An 18,164-nucleotide genomic window follows, 5' to 3' on the forward strand; every position below is an offset into this window, starting at 1 on the left:
AAGGAAGTGACCTTGCAGGAGTAGAACTGAGGTGCATTGATGGAGCTGCCCCGGAGGTCCCGGTACTGGAGCAGCAGAGTGTACGGACTGTGAGAACTGAGGTGCTCTGGCAGACAGTGTATGTGGGGTTCCTGGCACGGCTGAGGGCTTGGAGTATGTGAACTGAGGTGTACTGATGGAGCTGCGAGTGAGATCCCAGTATGGAGAAGTGGGCACTGTCTAAGGATTGCAGCAGCCGTGGCCCATCCTTTAGAGCGGAGGGGCCACAAACCCCCCCCACCACCTTTTGCCCCTCATTAAGAGTGCCTGTCAGGCTGAGCAAAGGTCTGCCTGACAGACACTCTTCATGTTCAGCTCAGGCAGCAAGAGCAGGACATGCACAATTTGCGCAGACTCCTGGCTGCCTGAACTGAACTTTTCCGTGCCGAAATGGTCACAGCTCCAGGGGCATGACCTCCTCGGCTCAGCAAGGGTGCCTCGAGGCCCTCCCCCTCGGTGACTAGAGGAAGCGTCACCCATTGACTCCGACCTGGGCGCTTCAGGTTTAAGCCCTGAAGCGCCATGGGTGAGTGTCAATCAGTGACACCTCGTCACAGAGTGGGATGGGGTCAGAAGTCTCACTGACCCCATCCCACTCTGTGACAAAGTTGGGACTGCTGTCTTCCCTCATTGGCTGACCTAAGGTCAGCCAATGAGGGAAGGCAGCAGTCCCAACCCTCCTGGGACCTCCGAGCTGAAGGTAAGTGTGTGTGTTTTTTAAATTAATGTTTGGTGCACGCGTGTATGTTTGAATGTTGATGAGTGTTGTGAATGGATGTCCGCGAGTGTGTGAATGAATGAGTGTGCTTCCCACCCGCCCCCCCTCCCTCCTAAAATTACCACACGCCACTGGATTGCGGATCAATTACAAGCGATCCTCTGCCCTTGCTCTCAGCACACAGGTCGGCACTCTTGGTAAAGAAAATCCAAGCCAAGGAAGGGCGGGAGCTAGGCAGGTGAGAGAGGGTTCAGAGAGCCCACAAAAACCAAATGTGGCCTAGATAACCTGATTTTTATAGCCTTGTCTAAAGCTAAGCTCAAAGGAAGAATGCTCTGCAAATGAAAAGGGAAGCTTCCCTGGACATGAGCAGAAAACAAAGTAAAAAACAAAAAAGTCCCCTACAGACCAGATAAACAAGACAAAGTGTAATTATACAGAAGTTGGTCCCTCCTTCCACAAATGAGAAGGAGGGACAGAGAGGCATGACTGACCACTAGCAAGCAAGGATTTTTAAATGACACTGAAACTAACAAATGAAATAGCTGGAAGCCCACAGAAGTATACTTAAAAGCATACAAGAGGTTGTACGCTCACGCTCCACCTAAATAGCATTTGTAATGCAATGGGTCTCGCGTTTGCTCGAGTTAGTGCTATTAGCATTTTAAATTCCTAACTGGACTTTTCATGCCACATAAATTGAAAATGAAAAGTAAAACAGTTGACATAAGCAAGTCAGTTTAAAGCGCCATGGCCGCAGTCAGCGTGAAGGAGAGACACAAAAGGAAAAATAAGTTTGCTTGCAGTGAAACATATCGGCAAATGTTCAGTTATCCATGTAACAGGGTCGTCCCCAAGACGGTAACAAAATCGCCCTTAAGCGGGACAAACGTAAAGTTACCAATGTCAAAGGATTTTTGAAAGGCAAGCCAACAAACGAGTGAAAGTGATGGGCGTGGTGTGAGTGTGGTTAAAAGCCCACATAGATACCAACACGTTGGAAAAGCAGTGCTTGCACGCTGCTATGCTCAACCTAAAAATGGCTGAAGCTTGGGATATTGGAGTACATGAATCGTGTGTGTGTGTGTGTGTGTGTGTGTGTGTGTGTGTGTGTGTGTGTGTGTGTGTGTGTGTGTACTCTTCTGTTTTTAACTAGTTTGGGCTGCTGAATTCCAATACAGTCTGGGGAAGACCCAGTGTACCTCATAATGTAGCTCAAATATGTCTTTAAAATAGCTTTTTGGCATATGTGTCATGCGTGGCAGAAGGGGAGGACTACAGAATAGATGCTGGAATATTTGCTATAGTGTTTGAAAAAGCTGCACGTACTATGGCATACTTAGCTACTGGCTAAATGGTACATTTCATTAAAAAACGACATTATGATCATTTAGAAACTGCGTACAAAAGCTATGAATGTTCATAAGGCTAGATTCCATGCAGTCTTATTTGTGGTTAAAACTATGGTGGCCCAACGTCTCCTAGTCTTTAATTAGCAGTAAAGCCTTGTGTGTAAATGTAAATGCCAACTACCTTTAGGCATCACACAAGTTATTTTTGGCTGAATCATGTAACTAAGGAAGTAGGTGTCAAGTCCTAACTGAATAATGGTAAAAGCATGCACTTTATTAAATATATTTGACAGATACATCTAGCAATGTATGTTTTATGCTGGAACGTAAAGAGTAGAAACAATACATTTAAATTCCCCAAACTTTCATTAGATTTTTCTGCATTCATTATTTTGTAAATGACTTAGTAATTTTTATTTCATTTTTTAATAAGGCAAGGTGTTTGTCTTATTTTGTGTTTATAAGCTCAGACACCTTACCACAAACCAATTTGATAGCTGTTTTTAAGCCTTGCATTTCGTTGTCTTTGTTTTAGTCTGTTTCTTTTAATGCAGGGCCGTTTTGAACATTTTAAAATCTTTCTCACCCTGATATGATTTCGTTTTCTCATGAACTTATTTATCTTTTTGCTTTTCCCATTTTCTTATTTTCCATCAAATGTGTACCTCGCAATTAGTAATGTCACCTTTTTTCTTAATCATCTAAATAAAGAGACCTTCAAAGAAACTAAAAGTCGGGGTCCGAAAGCAGATCTCGGGCGAGGTCAAAGCAACAAAATTTGAATGCAGTGAAATAGTCACTCAAGTCAGCTGCGCCTTAAGAAAAGGAAATGTGGTGCAGAGTAACAAAATCAATGCAGGATAAGGTGAAGATGGGTGTGGACTGAACAGAACAGTGCTGTAGACTAAACAGTTCTTTCTTTGAAACCTACGATTTAAGTCCTACTGTCTGGTAGGTAGTTGAGTCACTTTGATACTGCCTGAGAGGAATCCGGAATATATTTCTTAGTGGGGGGTTTTGTTCTATATTGAGAAATCCTTTAATTCCAAAGTAAAGACAAAGTGGATGTATGCTGCCACTGTCTACTGATGTACTAGTTTCTAATCTCCTTAGACATAGGCTTTATTTTGGGATTTAAGTTATGTGGCTGTCTTTGTTTTGGGTCAGATATTATTGCTTTGTTCCTATGAAATGCATATGTGCAATCCAAACCTATGAATACCTTCAGTATGTCACAAAATAGTGAGTTTGGGGATTGAAGATCTCCGCTGTGCGCCTTATAAATTAAGATAGCTATAGAATGTAGTTTTATGTATCCCTTTATACCACACCTTTGAAATTTGGAAGCATTAAAAGTAACAGATGTTACTGTCGCCCAATGTAATGGTATTCAGTTTACATTCCTTAAAATACCTCGGAAGTGTGAGTTGACTTTTCTACGATTCTAATTTGTTAATTACACAACACTTCATGCACTTCTCAGCGGCGAGAATGTAAATATTGTCTTGTGCCGGTTACCAGAATTCAATTGATTGCGTCCTAATTGGTATATTGCATCTTGCCAATTCATTAGTTTAATATTAAGCGCTGGAACGCGGACTATGAACACAACTAGTTTATAAGAATAGGGTAAGTCAAAAGCAATTAAGCTGATGGATGTAACATACAAACTTAGTCCTTATACAAATCCCTTACGACACCCATTTAAGCGAAGCATCACAATAAAAAAAAAAAAAGATACATATGAATTGTCATGAAAGGCAAAAGAGGCACTTTTAAGAGGATATAGCCATTTACACTTTAGTGTGAACTAGTCCATGTAGCAGAGAGAAATATAGGAAACCAACAGAACACGGTTGAGAAGCAGAAAACAAACAATGCAGTTAGGTAGAAGGAAACCAGTCCTTCACGACATAAACAAAAGCCTTAATATAGAAAACTAGAAGGAATGCGCGGCTTAGCAGCGCAGGCCAGAGAACCAATTCAAGTAGTAGGAGGTGCTCAGAGGGCGCCTTCGCATTCCTCTCTGACCCAGTTTGGATTTGACACTCCTTGTTTTTGTACTCAGTCAGCGCTCTTTTTGACTATAAAACTCGGGGCTCACGTGTCTTATATTATAGCTATAAGTTTTTTTTTTTTTTTTTTAAATCGACGTTAGCTCATTAACCAATAATTATTACAATTGAGTTGAATTAAAGTTCCCAATATTGCTTCTTCACGGTCGCGTCACTTGTTCAGTACATTTTTTACATAATTGACTTAGCACACGATGCTTGGCGCAATCATTTTTTATCTCGCTAAACAAAACTAACCTAACTAGCTACTTTCACCTCAACTTAACTTATTGGACAGAACAGCCTCCTTGCACGCATGTACTAGGAGAGCGCGTTCGCCCTTCTGGTTCGGCAGAGATCATGTACCTGTGTTTTGCGGCTCACTCCCTGAAGCAGTTGTAGTGCCCCCCGAGAGCGCAGCAGGTTAGTTCTCTCCACTCCACGCTGTATTTATTCATCGAAGCCTGCAGCTCCAGCGCTGCCTGGAGACTGCCGGGCTGAAAGGATTCAGTGCCTTTTGGCGGGAGGGCGGAGTCGCACTAATGTACACACAACAATCCTTCCCTCTTGTGAGGCGATGCCCGAGAGATAACACGCGGAAAGGCTCGAGAGAAACAGGATCCAGCTGTGTCCCAAAACCAAACAGTCTGGTCGTCCTTTAACACGAGCGCAACTCTGCCTTCATAGTACATCCATCTTTGTTTTTAGTATTCCTGTGTTTGTGTGAACCGTTTGCACTTTCTGCGTGTACAGTAATGGTGCAATAAATAGAACACCGCCGACACGTGAACGTGCTGAGTGGCACACACAGTGGAAGGTGGCTCACCCGTCTTAGCCTTTAAATATTTAAATTACAGGTTGTGTTCTCTACTTAATTTAATTTATAATTGTCGTTGGTTGTTTGCAAGATACCAGTGTGACCCACTGCTTCGTATTCGTTGAGAATATATAACTTGTTCTGGAGTTTGAGTACTCTGAGTACAAACATGCATGAAGTATTTCCCACCCAACACCCCTCACCAACATTATCTGTATTTTTCAGACAATTTGCCCTTGGTTACAGTTAGAACTATCCTGCGACACTTATGTAGTTAAGTCGAGCGTCTTATACACCGAACGTAAACCCAGCCTTACTTCTGGTGTCACTTGAATGTAAAAATGTACACTTAAGTACACAACAGAAGGGGCATCAATTGAACGTCATGGTTCGCTTTTAATTCTACTGCCATGTAATTCTACCGCCAGTTTTTCCCTTTCTTCTTTACTCCTTACCGTTTCCACATAGTTAAAAACTCACCGACGGTTCCAGAAGACTTGCGCAGTTTTACTACACGTTTTGTTTGAACCACTGGAAAGAGGCTCATTTGAACACTGTCTTGGTTAAAGTGTCCTCAGTGATCAGCATTCATTGCGTAATTAACTTCTCCCCTTCTTTCTCCATTCACCGCGCCGGAGGAGACCCTCCAAAGAGTGTAGGGAAAAGCTATTGACGCCTCGCCTTCCAAGAGCTGCTGGGCGAGCAGGTTGTTGACTTACCTTTGTGGAGACTAGATTCCCTTCCTTCCGCTCAGAGGCGGAGTTTTTTTTTATCTAACCCGTTTCGCTGTTAGCAGGATATGCGCCAAAGTTGAAATTGTTGTCCAAAGAGCAGCCCACACCAAAGTGTGGCATTTACCTGCTGAGCACTTATTTAAATCAGTTATTTATTTTGGTTGCGTTAGACCTTGACACGTTGGTAATAAAGTAATTGTGTGTTTTATGCGAGCTCGAATAACCTGAACAACTGGTCAGCTTGGTTTCTGGTGAGTGTACCTTTTGTGATGTGTTGGTGGCAACCATGAAAAAAGAGATTGGAGGCTCTTAAAAAATGATTGACTTCGTGTGACGGGCGGGTTGTAAGAGCAACATTTGAGTTTTGTAATTTCTCTTTAGATGCCAGTGCTTGAGCTATTTATTTTTTGTAAACCATTTTTTTAGTTTGTCATACAGTTTCTTCTATTTAAAGTCAGTAGACATTTGAATCTCACGCCCACCTCAAATTTTTTCATAGTTGCGTGCAGTTTTTTTGATCTGGTCCTTTCAGCAGTTAGGTGGAGTGATTCACAGGCCAGCAGTGACAGCGAGTCTCCACTCACTGTATACTCCTTGCTGCACATGCTCGCCATTGTCACTGATTTCTCTTTGATTTTCATCTCACTATCGTTATATACTTCGTGAGCTTTTTAAGGCAGACATAAGGAGAGCTATTGGCCAGTATAAACTGCCTATGAAAAAAAAAATATATATATATATATATATATATATATATATATATATATATATATTTTTTTTTTTTGCAGAACAGCTCTTGTGATCAAAGGAAGAATGGTGCACATGGAGAAGACTGCATTTATCTTAGGGTTTGAATTGGAATCCCATACATTTGTCCCACAACTTAGAATGCATCATCTGGGATGACATAAACTAGATAAATGCTGTTGAATAGGGGTACAGTATTAGCGGTGGGAAGTGCTTTTCATACTTGACCAGTTTGCACTGTCAAACTCAGTAATTCATTCATCCAGCAACAAGTGGATGGGGGTGTTAGGAACTTATAATTGAGGTGGTAAGTGGTCTGGGATGCGATGGTCTTGTGCACATTTTAATATGTTCTCTTTAAAACAATAATCTACTCTAATCTGTATATAAACATGGCATCTTTACCCCTATAGTTATGTACAGTATGATTTACCCCACATATGGTTACAGGTTGCACTAACTCCATTGGTTATTCTCACATCTACCCTTTCTGCCTTCCCTTGGCCTCCACAGATCTAGCAGAGTTTGTTGTAAGTATCGTTCTTTTAGTTACCTGATGTCATCTCTCCTTGTTAAGGGGGTCAAGCGAAGATGATCTTTTAACAGAAGGTGGCAACTGCACCATAGGGATAGTTGGTTGAAAGGGCTGATGTGTATTAACAAACTTTCACAAGAGCCTAACTTTGTCCAACATTTGAGCAGTTAAGTCTCTAGAAATGATTTAATGATTTTTCAAGGAGCCTATATTGCACCCCAGATAATACTGAAAGATTACACTTACAGTAGGCAACCATAATGCTTTTTTTTCTTCTATTTTTTTTTTTTAAACAAAAGGCCTAGTTGCATTTGGTTTTATTTAGCCCAGTCCAATTTTTCATCAATCAAAAATATTGAGAGCCTTCTCACTTAGCACGAAAACTGATTTGTAAGATAATCAATCTTTCATTTTCAGCAGTAGTGATTTACAACGTATATAGAAGTGACTTACCTTTCCTCCCAGCTAGTTGTATTAAAGGCCTTTTTTTATGTGGGCAAGAAATTATACTATTGTAAGCAAGAGTTGCAATAAATTAAAAATTAACACACTTTCCTGGGATAGTTACATTGTTTCTAATCATAACCTTAAATTTTAGTTACTCGCTTCAATCATCACATTATTTATACCTCTTTCAAGGCGTTGATTTTAAGCGAAGAGGAAATATGAGTTTACTAAGTAAGACTAGTAAACTTTCTCCATTTTAAGTTATGCGGACTAACGTCCAAGTAAAATAACCCACCAGTTAGTGGAGATCAGTTCCGTCAGCCCAACATTGAATCAGGCGCTGGTCTTCTTTGTGGTTAAAAACTGTCTCACAACATAAAAGTAGCTTAAATACCAGGAAGCCGTTTTCAATGTACCAGGTGTTCATGGCTGATTTTCTGGTTTCTCCATGGTTGCTGTTATCCACTTTTATTTAAACACCCAAATAGTAGAAATCCTCCATTATACAATAAAAACCTCTCTCGATATTCCACAGTGACAAAAAGATTTTATTCACTGGATGACAGTATAGCATAAAACGTGTCTTGAGCCAAGATTTCGAGTCTAATCACTGATGGGAAAATATATATGACATTTTTTATGTAAAAGGCAAATTCTGTAATATCAGTTACAAGCCATTCATCATTAAACACATTATCAAAGATATTAAAGTCCTCATCAAATGAATACCTAATTTTAAATAACACAGAGTAGAAACAAAAGTCTGTTTCAAACCTGAATGTCCTTGGGTGTGACGGGTTTATGCTGAAAAAAAAGCTAAAGTCCTATGTGTGATCATAATGGAATTATCATCAAGTTATCCAATTTTTAATGACTGTCCTAAACCACAAAAAACAGTTCCGTTTCAAGCCCGTATGTTCTTGAACATAAAGCACCTTAGAGCTTTAATTAACTAAACTTTTATCTCTGATTATCAAGTTAGCTAGCATTCAGGATAATAAGAATGATTGCATTACAGTGGGCCATTATGATGAATTATGGCCACCTTCAGAGGACTAGTTGTATAATACCAAATGTAGGCTAATATATTAAAAATAATTGTTCTTCAAGAGTTCTCATACACCAAGAATGCTGCATCTTAAAGTTAACAAAATAAGCTTTTTTTATGACTCTTAATTCAAAATTGTTATTATTTTGAAGTTGCCTAGGTCAGTGGCAAAAGGCAAACTACTTTTGTGTATAAGACACCTTTGAGTTAAAACGAGAGAGACTCGGATTCTCTCCAGTCATCTGTTACCCTTCAGAGTAGATAAAAGATTGTCATTACATATAGTGATTCAGTTGGTAAGAACCTCTCATAAGTGTTCTTTTAACTAATTTACTGCCGTCATTACATAATGAACATTGAAATTATAAGGGAAACCCGCCGCTTGACCAAAGTTCAGTTCCAAAACCTTAAACTGTTTTAAGTTGATTTAATTTAAATAGGGGAAACTAGATTAGTATTTAGTCCCGGGGTCAATTTTATGGTCCTTTATCGGCTGTTGAGGAGCACTGTTTACTCAAAGGTGGCTGAGATGGTAAATAGCCTGTACGAGGGACTACCTTTAACATACATATATTAGTATAATGTATTTCACTTTCTAAATGGTTAACAAATACATATTTCAGTGATGCACCATTGCGTTTTAATTGGAGACTTTGATGGATTGTGTATCTATGCACATTAAATATATTTCATAGGATGGAACACACACAGTCCACAGGAGGTGATGTAGAGTTAGGTTTCTACCCATTAAGACATTACATTCTAAATAATACAAACACCTCATGAGAACCTTGAGTGGCAAAACTCTGAATGGTTCGGTCAAATGTGAGTCGCATCTACTTGAAAATGTGTTCTCTGTCAGGGAGAGTCGACTAATCGCCAAAGAGCTGCTGCCAGTGTAGAGGATAAAAGCTCACTCTGGCAGTTGAGAGGAAGAATAGGGAAGGGTGAAAGGGGGCATGCACAAGGAGAGAATGGCTTTGAATTGGTGAAGTTCCAGTGCTGGGCCTGCTCTTTTATAGCCGCTCCTCGCTCATCCCATTTCTATGTCTATGCACACTAGCAGTGCATCATCCATACCACTTTAGTTTTGGCATCAACACAGCAGATTCTCTCTTCTCCTGGCACCTGGGCTCATGGCAGCATCTGAACTTTTCTGCCGAAGCAGAACAACTGGTGCCAGCACTTCAGTGGCTGCAGATCCTTGGCCAGCAGCACCCACGTGTGATGAAAGGGGGCAAAACCTGGAACTGCTGGTTCCGCCGGCACCCCGTCCTCTGCAGTGCAGCTCTTGGGTTGGTGAGAAGATGGGCGGCGATGCCCCACCCCCAACTTCTTTATCAGGGTGCAGGCACTCTCACTCTGGTTGCACTTCCTTTGCAGGGAAAGTTGCTTTCTTCTTCTCCTCTCACGTCCTGGGGCACAGGGGCCAACATCTCTTTCGCTCTGACTCTTCCTGTGCAGTCATATATGGGTGTTAGAGCTTTGTAAATTGCTGCAGCTTTGCCTTAATGTCACACAGTTGCTTTAGCGAAGATTTCAGAGCAGCAGTTCGGCCACTGCAACAACAAAAGGGAGGCGGCTTTTACTGATGCAGTTGTGCATCTGTCTTCTACCACCTTGTCACATTGGGGGTTAGTTGTGGTTGCATTGCTCACCATAATGTGAGTGGTTTTAAGAATTTTATCTCACTTCAGTTTTAGATTTCTGAGGACATTTTGACGTTTTCCTTATTTAATTTATTCCTTATCTATATTTGGTTTTCTGAGTTCGGAAACTAAAGCTACTGTTTCAGGCTTTAAACAACCAACGAGTGAACCTATCCCACCTCTCAGCCTTTTGCTGTGTTCAGGAGGTAAGAGTGTAGAGCTTGTTGGCCTGCACTGGTCCCCAATATGAACATAAGCCCCTGTGCATGACCTTGGGCCACATGCAGCATGGGTTCAACACTGAGAATGAACTTAGGTTCACAGAGGTAATGGGTGCCGAGCTGAACCCTCTGGTGTACAGTTGAGGTTCAGCACAGGCCAGTCCCTGTGCCCAGGCCCCTTATGGACATAACCAACAGGGCATATACCCCCTTTGACGACAGCACAGTGCATTGAATGCATATCCTAGCCTAACGGTGTTCCCTGTAGAAAGCATCTATGTGTCTATTGCCCAATAGGCATGGACATAGCAGTGCCACTGGGGGAATGGAGGTGTGTATCTCTGCCGTCTCATTGGCCGTATCCTCTGCTTTATCTTGCAATTACCTACTGGAGGCAGGACCTTGGTGGAGGTAGGATCCCCGTACCCACCTGCCAAAGATTAAATGGAAACCAAAGTTTCCTTCTTTAGCCGTAGTTTTCTTCCACAATACATAATTGCATACCAAACCGATAATCAAGAGCATGAATAGCCATATTAAAAATGGTTTCTACCTTTGAAACAGTAAGTACTTCAAGTAAACAAATTATAGACACAAGTAAACCACCAATGCACTAAACGCCTGCTTGAAAAGAAATATAAATTGATGTATCTCTACTAGAAGCAAAAAAGAAAACGGGATATATTTTGACTGCTACTGTTATGGATTTTGGACATCCTTGATTGACATTTTTTGTTGTTTCAGCCTGCTGCGGTACTGGAAGCATAGGTTTGCAATGTGTGTTACTTTAATGTTGCTAACAGCAAATACATTTCAGAAACACAGTAATATTCTTTTGGTTTTTATTGTGGGCTAATTAATTTGGACGTCAGGATAATGTCACAAAACCACATGGGTAGGTTCTTAATGTTATTTTTTGTGCTGAACAAATTAGATCATCTCCTCCCCCATATGTGCTTAACGTTCATTACGAAAGATAAACGCAAACTATTTCTGCCTTTCTAACATAAGTTTCTTTGCTTGAAAAAAGCAAGACTGCCTTGTGGGCTTGAGGGCATATTAAAAAAAAAAAAAAAAACTATTGATTGTTGTCTCCAAAGCTGATACTCGATTTGGAAGAGCAGTCCACCAGTACCTGTCACTGCTATAGACTGGGATGTGTCCAGGTGGTCTTCCTGCCCCTCCCTCCTACTCCAGCTAGACTATTACACGGAAAAAACTCTAAATGTTGCGTTAGCGCTGATATTTATCCCATGTATTTGTTACATAAAAAAGTTTTCCATGGACAGTCTTAAATTTCGTTATTTTAAAAACAACTTTCATATTTCAGCACATCGAATGTAACATATTTACATTTACTGCAGTTCAAATTGGGATGTCCATTTCACAACACCAAAGATCTAATACTGCCTATCCATTCTATCCAGCCACACATGCAAAACCATCAATGTGATAACTATTGGGGGACGATCTCAAGTGACCACCCAAGTAGGTGGGAGTCTCAGAAATAATCCCTGCTCTCCTCCTAAACCCCAACGTGACATTTCAGGGGCCAACGCTTTGCAGTAGGACCAGAGGTTAAAGTCCTCTACCCCTGACTATCTTGATTCTTTGAGCCCACTGGTGGAAATACACAGAATGAAAACGTACCATCCTCATTGTCATCAAATATTGGTTAGCAATTTTGTTTCTGCAAATACACGTTGTAGAGTTTCTTCTCTGCTATTAGGGTGACCAGGGCAATCTGGTCCTTGCCCTCCTCACTCTGATGAAGAGATCCTGCAGGAGCCCACAATGTACTAGAGCAAGTATTTGTAATGCAGTGGGTCTCGCGTTAGCTCGAGTTAGAATTATTAGTGTTGTAAATTCCTAACTGGACTTTTCTTGCCGCATAAATTGAAAAAAAAAGGTAAAAAAGTTGACATAAGTGAGCCGATTCAAAGCGCCACGACCACCATGAGCATGAGCGTGAAGGAGATAGAGAGACAAAAGTAAAAAGAAGTTTGCTCGCATTCAAATGCGTCGGCAAATGTGCAATTATCCATGTAAAAGGGTCAGTGTCCAAGGTGGTAACAAAACCGCCCCAAAGGAAGGACAAATGTAAAGCATTTACCAATGATAACAAAGGATTTTTAAAAGGCAAGCCCATGAACGAGTGATGGTGATGGGCGTGTGGTGGGCGTGATTAAAAGCCCACAGATAGATTACAACAGGTCAAATCGCTTACGTGGTTGACCTAATGAATAAGTTAGACACGTCCAACTCTAGCCTCATCATATCGTTTTGTTCCCAAAGCATTGATAAAGCAAATAAGTCTCACCTTTGCGAGACCTATTGGCTTTGTCAATTGTTTTTTGCCATGTTGTACAGCTGTGCGGCTGCTGTGCAGCATGGTTCAAAATAAAATAAGAAAGCGCTATGATGGAGCAAGCAGTGACCGCGCCATAGCACTTTTTTTTTTTTTTTTTTTTTTTTTAACTTTCAGCCATGTTGCATAGCAGCCACACTGCTGTACATGCATAAGAAATAGATTAGACAAAGCCAATAGATCTTGCATAAGTGCGACCAATTGGCTTTGCTATTGCTCGTGGTTTTTAGGCTAGGACTGATTAAGTGTTTTTCCCAGGATCGCTGGAGGTTAATTGTGCGGGATTCAAACTTCATTCTCCAGTTTCAAAGTCTGCAGCTAGACCGTGGCATGATATAAATATATGTAAATTTTACATTGTAGTGGATCCTTTTGGATGATATGGAGCGTTTTGTGCAGCATGCGTCCTTCTTGAATGTATGTCGGAACAATGCATGCTGGAATCACGCATGCCAGAACAACCCGGTCGGAACGACTGTGTTGTTAACACTAACTACTGCCTTTACCACGAGTGCCTTAACAATGATTTAAAAGCATTCCTGGGAAAGGCATTAGTGTACGGCATGCATGGTTCCAGCATGCGACCCCCTGGCCCCCCACCCCGCCCTTAAAATTACTGAGACCCCCCCACCCCTAAAACCACCCCATCCGTGCCCCTAAAACCACTCCAACCCCCCCACCCCAAAACTAAAACCACCCCAACCCGCCCACACCTGCCCCTAAAACCTAAACGACCCCACCCCTAAACTAAAAATACCCCGAACCACCCCTAGAACTAAAAATGCCCCGACACTCCCCCTCCCCCACCCTAAACCACCCTACCCCACCCCCTAAAACTAAAAATACCCGACCCCCCACCGCCTCCCCTAAAACTAAAAATACCCTGACCCCCCGCCCTTAAAACAGCTCCACTTACCTGATCATGTTGTCCTGAACCAACTCCCTTCTTCTGTGCCTTAACCACGCATGTGCGTGGTTCAGCACATACATGGTTGAGGCACCAAACAAGGAAGTCGTGTTAATAAAAGCATTGTTCCGCTTTCGTTGTCCACGATTTTGTTGTTCGGGAGTCGTGGTTAAGGCCGCTTCCTGTTCTTCTTATTTGTCATGTAACAGGGCTATAGGTTAATTGGGTCACAGTAAAAATCACTCCCCAAATGTCGCACTTGATAACCCAGCAAATAATCAGTCTGTCCACTATGTAGTTATACTTTCGTTTACTAGGCATCGCCTTCAAAAATTGAGTGAAACTCTTATGTTCCTCTCCACAGAAATCTTTAGTTAAAGGCGAAAGATTTATTTGGTTTGAAGAGAAACCATGTTATACGTTCCGTGGCTGCCTTCTGTGGCACCAGGAAATACAGTTCCACATACTGTAAGTAGTTTACTAAGTTAATCTTAGGAAAGACATTTAAAATAAAACCAATTTATAATAATTTTTGTAATCCGTTACATTGCTATAATAATTGTTGCCACAAAAATGAAACAACAGGGGGACTCTGAAGTGACACACAATTATGGGTATGTAAATTTAGTTGTAGGTCACGTGACAGGAAAGGCTGCACCACAATAGTTTCCCTGCTCTAGTCATAATGTGGGCTTCCTTAAGTCTGCACATTTTGAATGGTGCTTCACACAAGCTTTTATGAGGACCTGTGGCACCCAAAAAGAGGATTTTTATATGTCTACGCAAAAGCATGCTTAGTGGCTCATTGCCATTCTTTCAGAGACAATGAATGAGTCAGTGTGTTTTGTACTTGAAACCTATGAGGCTGCAAGAGCTGCTGTAACAAAACAAGTATTGGCAAAGAGTAACAAGTTAGAGCAATTAGCTTTGTAAATTCCTAACTGGACTTTTCTTGCCTCAGAAATTGAAAATTAATAGTAAAACAGTTGCTGTAAGCGAGCCGTTCCAAAGCATCATGGCCCGCATGAGCGCGAAGGAGAGAGACAAAGGGAAAAATAAGTTTCCTAGCAGTCAAACGTATCGGCAAAAGTGCAATTAGCCATGTAACAGGGTCGGTGTCCAGGCAGTAACAAAACCGCCCCAAGGAGGGACAAACGTAAAGCACTTACCAATGATAATAAAGGATTTTTGAAAGGCAAGCTCATGAGCGAGTGATAGTGATGGGCGTGGTTAAAAGACCACAGATAGATTACAACAGGCCAGAGCGCTTGCACGCTTGACATAGAAAGGATCTGTGCGCTACACTGACAAATTAAATCCATCTTGATGGGTTATTTCAGGACCTCTGATGAATTTATGCAGAATGTCTCAAGTGCTCAAGCCCTCCACGGAACTGTGCCAACTCTGCATTCAGATTTCTTCCTCCTAATCTCTAGATCATATTCCAGTTCGCTAATTATTTTTTTGGGATCATATGGGACTGTGCAATCATTGCGTTAGGTAAAAGTTTTCCAATCCAGGAAAATTCATGGAAAAGGAGTTCATGAAGTGCCTTTCTGCCTAAAACTGCCAAGTCCTAAAGAAAGAGTCTGGAGCACCTAGTGAGTTCCTGCTTTGGCCAGCGTTTCCTATAGCTGTATAAGACTCAAACCACTGACACTGAGCCACTTGAAGGTCACCCCCAAACAGCACCTTTGCTTTAAGTTTTTTACTTTGCATAAACCTGGATGTAGCAGTCGGAAAAAAGGAGAGTCCAAGGCACCCACCACACTTTTGGACACCATGCTCCCCTACAATAAAAGAGAACAAATTATGTGAGGAACACCGATATTGACTAAAGCAGTTTGAGGCGTACATATGAATTGTCACAGTTTGAAGACCTACATCCCTAGCTCCTTCAGCAGGCCTGCTCTACAATATGAACAAGCAACACCACACCGGATTTCGCCTATTTAGTTCTTATTAGTGTGTCCTATGGCACAATGATCACAGGATGTATCACACCTGTGCAACTTAAGCGGTCGCCTGCAACAAACAGCAAGGTGATGGAACTATGATTGAATTGATTTTAGCAATCTGTTTTAGACCTGCAGTGATATGGGCGATAGATTTGGAGAAGGGGGTGGTTGTCGGTATAACGCAAATCGCCCCACCAGGATTTGTAACTGATGCATTGTAACTTTTCTCACACTCAGTTAAGTTTCAGTTGGCGGTAGAAAGGCCCGTTTTTTTTCTTGGGTATACTGCTAGCACGTGCCAGAGAATAGATTTTGTAAAAAGGAGATGAAAGTAGCTGTTGTATTCTTGTGCTGGAAGTACACCTACCACTGTAACCGTGCTAATGAATCCATGTATGGCAACTGCACGCTCCTTGGGTGCTGGAACCCTTAAGAGTAAGAAATCATCAATGAAGATGCAGAATTTTTCAAACTAGAAGCAAATATTGCACATTACTTTGAAATTCGTTTGTCAAGCTAGGAAGCGTGTTTACGTAAGAGGTTGACACATGCCACAATTATTCTACTTTTAACATGTAGTAGAATACACTTAAAATAAAGCACAGTGGGGTTATTCAGACACATTTTAAATCTGTTCCTCGCAGGATATTTTTAAAATAAGGCCGAAGGCAGACATACCAACAATCTCTCATTAGTCTCCTCCACAGAGTGAGGGAGATTAAAAAGTGATAGGCCAAAAGTGCAGGTTGTGCACCACCATTACCATACAGAGTTTAGTGAGGGATTACCAGAGACAGAATAAATGTCCACCCCTCTGATACTATTCAGCCCTGTGGACAAAAGGGAGCACACCAATGATGAGGAACCTGGGACACTGATACCAAGCTCGGTGTCCCGCCTTTTAGCTCCTGTGTGGTGCTGTCGTCATTTTTTGGGAAGACCGAGCCATCAATCTAGAGTAGGTAGAGTCTAATCTAGTTCAGTCAGCCACAGTAGTATAAAATAGCTCCCAGGTGAGAAGCTGATAGTTTGCTCAACTGACTTTTAGAGAAGAAAATGTTTTCTCTTGGCAAACCGCAAATCCTCAGGAAAGTGAGCATGATTTTTACTTACACCTTTACCAGGGCTTTCTTTTGTACATAACAGAAAGCACCGTTAAAAATGGAAGCCCAGTAGGTGGTAATCATTTAAGGGAACCTGGAGTACATGAAGTGCTGACTCTGTCTGCTTTCGCTAATCAAGCCTCTGAGCACATCATATGGGTTTCTGTAGAGCTCGAGCGAGGGATGTGTAGTGCACCGTGCGGGTAAGTGAGTTGATGGGATTGTGAACATAGGAGCCTGTTTGGGGGGGAAAGGTTGTCAATTGGGCAGAATTGTCCCTACTCCTTTTTGGTGCAATTCCTAATCGGAAACTGAAAAAATAGTCTTCAAGAGGGTCTATGAAGAAGGCGTGTATTCAACGTAATGCTTGCTTCTTTTGAGTTTTTGATCTTACGACCTCCAGATGGGGGGGGGGGGGGGACTCTGACAGCAGCTTTCTACAAATTCTGTTACTTCCACTGATTGCTGGAATCTTGAAACCTTAAAAAATGTAACAGTTGTTGCACTGTCTGGGTAATTACTAAGTCATTGCAAGCAAACTTCAGTACTGATAGGAAGTGCAACTACTAATTGACCGGTTTGGTGGATTCCTTGTCCTTCTCGTTTGCTTTCTTGACATACTTTCGCTCTGGGTGGGATGGGAGGTTTCCGAAGGAACAGACATGCTAGAATTTGCAGGCGCCTATGGTTTTGTGAAAAGGAACAGCCTGTCCAGTTGAATGCCAAACAAGTCCATGTCCTCTCCACCTCACTGACAAAGCCGAAAGGACTGGTGCTTGTAAGTAGATTTCCTGTCGGACGCTGAATCCAGCTGTACTGCAACCTCAGTTTGGTCCCACTTGATCCCCAGGACAGTCACTTTCTCCCTTCTTTGACTCATACCAAAGAAAAACTTTAAACAAGTGTATCGTTTCTATCTTCTGTATTACCTTGCTTGAATAGACTGTGACCCACCCGCCTCTTTGGGGCTCTTTTGATCTCATCTTGCTCCTCTGCCACTTTCTTTCTTCTTAATTTCTTGCTCATTGCTACTAACCTCTGCATTGCCCAATTTAACCAGTTGATCAAGCTTTTCCGCTGTTTGGAATTCCCCACTTCCCAGTCCTTCTTCTGAACAGTCAGCGTGTCTGTAGAATTTCTGACACCAGGCTAAAACTTGAGGTTGCTGGTTAAGACTCTTGCTGGGAATAATATACAACAGGCAATAGGCTTTAGCCGGATTACTGGTAACTATAAACATACCATAGTCCAGTGATTGTTCCTTGGGCATACGCAGATACTGCTATTTCAGTAAGATGGCTAACCTGTTAAGCACAGCAGGCATATTAACCGAGGAAGATGTAACAACGCTAGCAACTAGGGCACCACCATCATCATTCTTTTTAACTGTTGAGGCTGTACCATTATTTATAACTGCTAGTGTAGCCTGATTGGCATCTCGTGGTAAGTCATTACCAATATTGGGGT

General features: G+C 41.8%; 2 protein-coding genes and 1 non-coding gene across 13 annotated transcripts in view; 1 reads left to right on the plus strand and 2 right to left on the minus strand.

Moving 5' to 3' along the window:
- The window catches only part of STX19 (syntaxin 19), a 50,618-nt gene extending 44,923 nt beyond the window's left edge, over positions 1-5,695 (minus strand). For 3 of the 7 annotated variants that reach the window (XM_069204924.1, XM_069204923.1, XM_069204919.1), the window contains exon 1: positions 5,461-5,695. The gene's annotated coding sequence lies outside the window, so the exon portion shown is untranslated. Of the gene's footprint in view, positions 1-4,529; positions 4,683-5,435 lie in introns of those variants that run through there. The other 4 variants (XM_069204921.1, XM_069204918.1, XM_069204922.1 and 1 more) reach the window with 3 other exon arrangements.
- Positions 1-18,164, plus strand: part of ARL13B (ARF like GTPase 13B) — a 518,943-nt gene that overhangs the window by 318,646 nt on the left and 182,133 nt on the right. The gene's annotated exons all lie outside the window — the stretch shown is intronic.
- On the minus strand, positions 13,942-14,053 carry LOC138252454 (U5 spliceosomal RNA). The gene has a single exon (XR_011195201.1). It is a non-coding gene; the product is annotated as a U5 spliceosomal RNA (small nuclear RNA).

The sequence above is a fragment of the Pleurodeles waltl genome, chromosome 8, assembly GCF_031143425.1.
Source record: "Pleurodeles waltl isolate 20211129_DDA chromosome 8, aPleWal1.hap1.20221129, whole genome shotgun sequence".
NCBI classification, from domain to species: domain Eukaryota; kingdom Metazoa; phylum Chordata; class Amphibia; order Caudata; family Salamandridae; genus Pleurodeles; species Pleurodeles waltl.